Here is a 9,602-nt window from a genome sequence, read left to right as displayed (position 1 = left end):
TATGTGTTAGCCAGAGATATTGTACAGTTTCTTTTAGTGACATATGTTTTCTTTCCTGTTTTGGAGAGTGTTTAGGCACCCAGGATTCGATATTGCTGTTTTCATATTTGGATGGCAACATGCATATGCATTTTTCTAAATGTCTCATGCTCCTTGCAGCTAGTGTCAACAAGCTCTAACAGGTCCAGAACTAAAGTGAAAATTGTAGCACTAAGTTTCTAGTCTCATCTTTATGGCCAATTTCCCAGGTGATCTTGAGACAGTCCTAACTGTCTCAATGGAATGATAATACCCTACCTATGGATATGTTTGTCATATAGATAAATTAGGTCATGTCTGCAAATGATTCTTAGCTCCTCGAAAGATGATATTATGAAGCCACAACGATTATAGCAGTAAAGAGTCTAATTGTTTTTAGTGCAATCTGCTCTTGTATACTTCATCTCTGTCTGGTTTCATTATAACCAGCAGTTTTCTAAAGGAGATCACAATGGAGTTTGTATGAGAAATAGAAGGATAAGAGAATTAAGAATGCCAGTCAATGTGTAGGATGGTGTGTTATAATGATGTATTACCCTTACAACTACCTTTAACACCCAGTTCTCTCCAAGAGGCACTTGTGTGTCTCATTGTGATTATTCTTGTACCCAGCAATCTATTTCAGAGGGTCCTCATGAAATTGCCTATGCCACTGTATTCTGGGTTGGTGTATATTTCCAATGTCTTAGAAAATAAAGGACAGGATAAGTAAATACGGGCCAAGGAAGACACATTGTCCATTTCTATGCTGGGAGACTTTGACTTCAACAGCTCGAGCAATTCTGAGGCTTCCAGGTAGTTAGGTGGGTTTAAGAATTCCAACCATGTTTCTGGATCATTCATAGGGGAAGGGGCTCAAACAAGAGCTTTTTGCACTTGGGAGTCCTTTATGTGGGTTGATTGATTGCTATTCTCTGGAAGGCCACAAAATCATAGGTTGCTCAAGGGGTCTGTGTTGTAGTCAAGGTCAATATCATGAAGGACACTTTATTAAATCTTTTTCTAACACTGTGGAACGCATATGTCAGAGGTCCTCAATTCTGTGAGGTCTAACAACTTTCCTATTATAATTAATATTAGGTAAATCCTTTATTGTCTGGAAATGAAATTTACAGATAATATGCCTTACCTAAACACATATAATTAAATATATATGCCCACATTATACTGTATATGTATGTATACCTACATCATATAGATATACTATGTACAGTCCATATTATAATATAAAGAAGTAGAAGAAAAGTAATTTATAAAGAAATAATATGTAATATGTATTTCAATTTGTAGTTGCTCTAGCATGACAACACTAGAAAACATAACAAAATTGCAAATGCTTGCACTTCTGTGAAGTAGTTGATAGTTATAACTACTTTTGACTATTAAGTTTGGATTTCAAAGTAAGCAAGTAGTTTAGAATACATTCCAGATGAAGAGTACAGAAAAATAAAAAAGAAAAGGTGGAGGATAGAATAAAAATATCAGATAAGATAGGCCAGAGTTATTTGCATATGATGAGAGAAATAGGGAAATAATCTTAACATAAGCAGGAATAACATGTTGGGATGAATATACTTCTAAAGAGGAGAAATGTTGAACATATGAAGGATCAGCAGGTGCCCCAATATGAAACAGACAGCATGCTTGAAGGAGAAAGTGAAGAATGTTTCATGGATGTATAGGCAGGCTTAAGGCTTAAGGGATGTATAGGCAGGTTGAGGCTCTTGAGGGGCTAGTGATTCCTGAAAGTTCAAGAAGAGGCAGCAATTGATGGAACTCAGTGAATCATGGAGCTGAATGAGAGGGTCCTCCATCAGAGCTGTAGCCATGGGCAGAGGAACTTAGTCACTGCCGATGCACTGCTGGGCAGGGAGGAAAACAACATAGTAGGTATCCTGACCTCTCTCCCTTCACCCTCCACTTTCCTCTCAGGGCCTCACATTGACTAACAGAAGCCAGGAAACAAAGAATTGTTGAAGGCTGTGTGGGATATGAGCTAATCCTTTATTTTTCAGGACTGCCTTGCGCATTACTGCATATCTAGACCCCCTGGCTCTACCCCTGACCACGCTTCCATAAATTTCCAAAATGCCCTCCAGGAATGATACCCTTTTGAGAATCACTGCTTTACTTTATCAAACTGAAAAATGATTTTCTTGTCTAGACCTTCAATGGCATTTGTAAAATAAATGGATGACAGTCATTTGCAGCTTATGTTTAAATATCATTACATAGGTCTGTTCATGGAATTGCTTTAAAGATTCTCTAACTTGTCACAACAAACTGGCTGCATTGGCTATCTATTCCTGCATAGCCAGTTACACCAAACCTTGATGGCTTAAAGAAACAGTAATTTATTTCTCACAGTTCCTGGGGGACAGGAATTCAGACTGGACACAAGGGGAATGGTTTATCAGACTCAAAGATTTGGGACTGGAATCATCTGAAGGCTCATTTACTGATGTCTGGTGGTTAATGCTGGCCATAAGCTGAGGACCCAACTGGTGCTACTGATGAAACAGCCACATTCCCTCAGCATGTGGCCTGAGTTCCTTTACAACATGGTGGCTGGGTTCCAAAAGTGAGAAAGGAGAGAGCCAGGGGAAAATTGAATAATCTGAACTCAAAAGTGACAAGCCATCACTTCTACCATATTCTGGTCATTAGGAGCAAGTCTCTAGATCCAGCCCACATTCAAGGGCAGGGGATAATGAGGGGATTAGGTCTATCTTTTGAGAGGAGGCATTTCAAAAAATTTGTGGACTTAATTTTAAAGCTACCACACTGACCTTACAGAAGATCCAGCTTATGCCCTCTGTAAATATTAGAAGGGGAGAGAGCATGTCAGAATCTCATCTTGTCCCTTCTCTATAATCCTCAAAGGTATATGAATGGCACCTAAGCTAACTGAATGCTTGCAAGCCAAGCAACAGCTCCCAGTCCTGTGGGTTATTCAGAAGGCAGACTTGGATAAGCCCAGCTCAGTCTTCTCCAAAAGGACCTTGAAACAGGTGTGAAAAAAAGGGACCTACATCGACCCCATCCATTCCACTTTTCACTTCTTCCCAAACTTCTCACTGGAGCATCATCACTTACTCTATCCTCTAGTCTGCTACCTTAGGTCTGCGGTGGTAACAGCACAGCTATAGAGGTCATTCTCTGCAGAAACCCTTCTGTGGCAGAAGCATCAGAAGCCTTAATGTTTAGGCTGGCCTTTTGGGAAGACCACTGCTGAGAGAATGCTGAGCTTTCGCCAAAGGTGGGTTGTGGGCATGTGTCTCTCAGCAAGCATCTGTAACCAACCCTGGGTTACTATGTGTCTCTAATCAAATTATATGATAATAAGCCTGAACTCATCACTTATTAATCTACTTATTGATCACTCATTCTGTGACAAGCACTATCTTACTCCTCACAATCATCCTGACAAATGAGGATTGTTATCTCCATTTCATTGATGAGGACATTGAGACCTAGGTGAAGGAAATAAACAACAAAAAAAGAGTATTCTTCTTTCACAAAAAATGATGTACTGTCCAGGAAAAGCCAAGACTCCTGCCATATTGGGGTAGAGCTCGCCTCATCTGAGCACATGGAGCATCTGCAGCCTTTAGCCCCTAGAGTGAAAACTGCTCATTAGTAAGCCCTGGACATTTATGAAACTCCCAGTCATAATGGACCATAATGGACAGGAAATGGACCCTCGTACATAGTAGCATAGGAAATCCAGACCAGCTATAGAATCCTTTACATTGATGGGTTAAGAAACATGCTGATGGTGCCAGCTAGTTGTTGGGACCAAGCTTGGATGCAAATACAGGTAGGTATCTGTGTAAAAGCCACCGTTTTAACTGCATCTTGTTGCTTCCCCAAGTAAATTCTAAGATGAGAATGAAATCTTAAATTTGAAGTTCGAAACCTAATTATTTGGGTATTTTATATCTTGCATTATTATCTATCTTTTGTTTATCTTTTATCATGCCCTGAGAAAGATATTCTGCCCTATAATGATTATACAGAAAGAGAAATTAAGGGATAAGTAATATAATTACTTTAATGTTTTTAATTAAGCCTTTTAAAGACACTATAAAATAGGCACTAAAAATACTAATATGGTAAAATGAGATCACTTACCCTAATCCACAGCAGGTTGAGGACCAAATTTGTGTGAGGATTTAGATTTTTTGGTACCTACACACTAGTCATTTGTTTTCTCTATTCTACTAGTGTATTGTAATATATAAGAAGGATGCAAATACCTGTTGAATTTTATCTGAAATTAAATCCCTATGTTTATGATTTATTAAAAAAAATAAAATCAGTAGGAATATTTTTTTCTTTAAAAGTATATGCATAGGTAACCAAAATTATGGAGCAGGAGATCCCAGCCTTCATCTCCTAACAAAGATCAACAATTAGACAACTATCCATGAATGAAAATAGCTCTAGGAGAGTTCAGGAGTTCACTTAAAAAGCTTTAGCAACAGAGTGGAACATAAAATCTGAGAAGAACTTTACAAAAAAAGTAGGAAGGACAGCTTCATTTTGCTGCACCATTCCATCCTCCATGCTTGCACTGCTCAGTGCCAAGAGGAACTCTCTGGCTTGAAAGAGTTCCCCTTAGTGGAAATTAGTAACATGGAAACATATGAAAATATACAACACACTGGTAAAGGTAGATATATAGTCAAATTTAGAATGCTCTAGTTCTGTAATGATGGTATTTTAATCACTTAACTCTATTAAGGTTAACAAACAAATATTAAATATAGCTATAGCCACAATAATTTGTTAACGTGTATACAATATAAAAAGTTGTAAATTGTGACATTGAAAACCTAAAATATGGGCATGGAGTAAAAGGGTAGAAATTTTATATGTCATAAAAGTTAAGTTATCAGCTTAAAATAAATCATTATACCTATGAGATGTTTTATGTAAACCTCAAGATAATCACAACACAAAACAAAAAAAAATCTATGGTAGATACACATATAATAAAGAGAAAGAAATCAGAATATATCACTATGGAAAATCATCATCATATCATGAAGGAAGAGAGCAAGAGAAGGAGAAAGGAACAAAAGAACTATGAAACAGCCAGAAAACAATAAATAAGATGGCATTAGAAAGTCCTTACATATCAATAATTACTTTAAATATAAATTAATTAAATTCTTCAATCAAAAGGCATAGAGTGACTGTATAAAAAGAAAGACTCAACTATATTCTGCCTACAAGAGACACCTCAGCTTTAAGAACACACTTAGGCTCAAACTGAAGGAATGAAAAAAAATATTCCTCATAAATGGAAACTAAAAGCAGGGTTAGCTAATATCAAACAAAACAGACAGTAAGTCAAAAACTATAACAGGAGACAAAGGTCATTATATAATGATAAAGGGGTCAATTCATCAAAATGATATGACAATTATAAATATATGTACACCTAACATCAGAACACCTGGATATAACAAACAAATACTAACAGATCTGAAAGGAAAATAGATAATACAATAATAGCATAGAGTTCAGTATCCCCACTTTTCAAAATGGATATATCATCCAGGCTTTAAATCAATAAGGAAACATTGAACTAACTTTAGACCAAATGGACAACAGACACATACAGAACATTCCACACAGAAGCAGCAGAATACACATTCTTACCAAGCACACATAGAATTCAGATCATTTGTTAGCTCACAAAGCAACTTGTTAGATAACAAAGCAAGTCTCAGCAACTTTTAAAGGTTGAAATCATACCAAGCATCTTTTCCAGCCACAATACTATAAAACTAGAAATCAATAACAGAAGAAAAACTGGATAATTCACAAATATGTGGAAATTAAACAACACAGTCCTGAACAATCAATGTCTAAAAGACAAAATCAAAAAATATCTTGAAACAAATGAAAGTGGAAACACAACATATCAAAACATATGGCACACAGCAAAAGCAGTTCTAAGAGGGAAGTTTATAGTGATAAATGCCTACATTAAAAAGTGAGAAAGATCTCAAATAAACAACCTAAATATACACCCAAAGAACTAGAAAACAAAAGGACAAACCAAGGCATAATTGGCAGACGGAAGTAGATAACAAAGATCAGAGCAGAAATAAATTAAATAGAAAATAAAAAAACAATAGAAAAGATCAGTGAAACTTAGAGTTGGTTTTTAAAATGATAAACAAAATTGACAAAACTTTAGCTAGATTTACCAAGGGAAAACGAGAGTACGCAATAAAATTATAAATGAAAGAAGAGACATTACAACAGATACCACAGAAATGCAAAAGATCATAAGATACTATTATGAACAATTATATGCCAACAAATTAAACAACTTAGAGGAGATCGACATATTTTTAGAAGCATACAACCTACCAAGACTAAATCATGAAGAAATAGAAAATCTGAACAGACCAGTAACAATTAAGGAGATTAAATCAGTAATCAAAAACCTCCCAGGATCAGATGGCTTCACTGATGAATTTTACCAAACATTTAAAAAATTAGCCAGTACTTCGTAAACTTCCAAAAAACTGAAGGGGAGGGAATACTTTCGCATTCATTTTATGAGGCTAACATTACCTTGATATCAAAGCCAGATAAGGTCACTATAAGAAAAGAAAACTACAGGCCAATATTCTGATGCACATAGATGTAAAAATTCTCAACAAAATATTAGCAAACCAAATTCAACAGTATATTAAAAGGATCACATGCCATTATCAAATGGGATTTATCCCCAGAATGCAAAGATAGTTCAACACTAGATAGTGCAATAAGGGTAACTCATTATTGGTGGGAATGTAAATTGGTGCAGCCGCTATGGAAAATAGTATGACAGTTCCTCCAAAAGTTAAAAATCGAACTACTATATGATTCAGCAATCTCACTTCTGGATATATATCCAAAGGAAATGAATATAGGATCTTGTACAGATACCTGTACTCCCACATTCATTACAGTATTATCCACAATAGCCAAGACATGGAAACAACTTAAGTGTCCATTGATAGGTGAATGGAGAAAGAAAATATAAGATACACACACACACACACACACACACACACACACACACACACACACACACACTGGACTATTATTCAGCTATAAAAAAAAAAAGGAAATTCTGCTATTTGCAGCAACATAGGTAGAGCTTGAGGCCATTATGCTAAGTATTTGGCAGTGACTTTTAGATACAACACCAAAAATTCAATCTATGAAAGAAGAAATTGATAAATTGAGGGTTATTAAAATGAAAAATCACTCTGCAAAAAAGACACTGTTAAGAGAGAGACGAAGTTACAGGACTGGGAGAAAATCTTTACAAAACACATAGCTATAGAGGAATCTTACTATTGTTTTAATTTACAATTTCCTAGTGATGTATGATGTTGAATATCCTTTCATATGCTTATTTTTCATCTGTTATCTTCTTTGATGAGATGTCTGTTTAGATCTTTTGCCATTTAAAAAGTTAAGTTCTTTGTTTTCTTATTGTTGAGTTTAAAGAGTTATTTGTATATGAAAAAATACCCAACATCATGCATTACTAGGGAATTGTAAATGAAAACGAGATATCCATAAAGACCTGATAGAGTGGCTAAAATCTGAAACACTGACAACACAAACTGTTGGCAAGAATGTGGAGCAACAAAAACTCTCATCATTGTATAGTCACTTTGGAAGATAGTCTGACTGTTTCTTACAAAACTAAATATATTCTTACCATATGATTCAGCCATTACACTTCCAGGTATTTACTCAAATGAGCTGAAAACTTATGTTCACACAAAAGCCTGCAAATGAACATGTATACCAGCTTTATTCATAATCAACAAAATTGAAAGCAATCAAGATGACTTTCAATAGATGACTAAATATACATACTGTGGTACCTCCATACAATGGCATATTATTCAGCAATAAAAAGAAATGAGCTATCAAGCCACAAATAGACATGGAGGAAACTCAAATGCATATTGCTACATGAAACAATCCAGTCTGAAAAAGGCTGCATACTGTATGATTCCAACTATATGACATTTTGGAAAAGGCAAAACTATAGAGACAAGAAGATCAGAGGTTCCCAGAGGTTTGGTGGGGATAAATAGGTAGGATATAGGATATATTTAGGGCTGTAAAACTATTCTCTTTGAAATGGTAATGATGGATACATGACATTATACATTTATTAAAAACCTATAATTCTAAACTGTACAACACAAAGTGAAACCTAATGTGAATTTGGCTTAAAATAGTAAACATTTATTATCTCACAACTTCGCAGTTTCTGTGGGTCATGCATTTGGAAGTGGCTTAGCTGGATGGTTCTGGATCAAGATCTCTCATGAGTTGCTGTCAAGAAGTCATCAAGACAATGACATCATTGAAAATAGCAGAGTAGGCAGCTCCCAGGACCTGTCCCTCCAGAGAAATACTGAAAAAATGAGCCAAAACTGTCAGAATCAATTTGTTGCAACTCTGGAAAATGGTTAATGTATAAGCAACAACTATTCATTTTTATATATTGTTGGATTTGACTTGCTAATATTTTATTAAGGATTTTTGTGTATATGTTCACAAGGGATATTTGTCTGTAGTCTTTCCCTGATATCTTTGGCTTTGGTGTCAGACTAATACTGACCTAATAAAATGAGTTGGAAATTGTTTTTTCCTCTTCTATTTTTTAATAGAATTTTTGTAGAATTGTATTATCCCACTCATTTTTATCAAATGTTTGATAGAATTCACCAGTGAAACCAGCTGGGCCTTGGCTTTTGTTTGTGCAGATTTAAAATTACTAATTTAATGTCTTTTCTTTATATTAATCTGTTCAGATTTTATATTACTTTGTTAGTCAGTTTTGGTAATTTCTTGCTAGAAATTTGTTTTATCCAACTCGTCTGGTTGTTGGCATACAGTTGTAAGTAATATTCCTTTTAATCCTTTTAATTTCTGTAGGGCATGTCATGATGTATCCTCTTTCATTCTGATGTTGGGAGTTTACTTCTTTACTATTTTTTTCTTGGTCAAACTAGCTAAATATTTATGAATTTTGTTGGTTTTTTCAAAGAACTAAGTTTGTGCATTTTATTAATTTTTTTATTTTTTGTTTTCTGTTTCATTGATTTTTGCTCTGATCTTTACTGTTTTCTTTCTTCTGATTACTGTGGGTTTGGTTCACCTTCTCTTTCAATGTTCTTGAAGTGGAAGCTTATGTAATTTATTTGAGACCATTCTTCTTTTCTAATGTAAGAATTTAATGCTATAAGCTTTCCTCTAAGCACTGGTTTAAATGCATTCCAAATTTTGACTTATTGCATTTTAATTTTAATTCAGTTTCAAGATATTTCCTAATATTCCTTGTGAGTTCTTCTTTAATTTATGGGTTATTTAAAAGTGTGTATTTAATTTTCAAACATTTAAAGATTTCCATGATAACTTTACGTTGTTGGTTTCTACTCCATTATGGTTGGGACAAGTAGTTTTACTATGACAACTAATATAAAATAACAAAAGTAAATTAAATCTATGGTCCCCAAACTTTA

General features: G+C 34.8%; 1 long non-coding RNA gene across 1 annotated transcript; it reads left to right on the top strand.

Moving 5' to 3' along the window:
• The first annotated feature begins 1,404 nt into the window (after positions 1 to 1,404).
• Positions 1,405 to 8,721, top strand: LOC111746584. Its single transcript, XR_002783176.1, has 2 exons — positions 1,405 to 3,298; positions 8,342 to 8,721. It is a non-coding gene; the product is annotated as an uncharacterized LOC111746584 (long non-coding RNA).
• The last annotated feature ends 881 nt before the right edge of the window (positions 8,722 to 9,602 follow it).

This window comes from Pteropus vampyrus, unplaced genomic scaffold (assembly GCF_000151845.1).
Source record: "Pteropus vampyrus isolate Shadow unplaced genomic scaffold, Pvam_2.0 Scaffold7, whole genome shotgun sequence".
Taxonomy (NCBI): Eukaryota; Metazoa; Chordata; class Mammalia; order Chiroptera; family Pteropodidae; genus Pteropus; species Pteropus vampyrus.
This window is presented reverse-complemented; position numbering and strand designations above follow the sequence as displayed.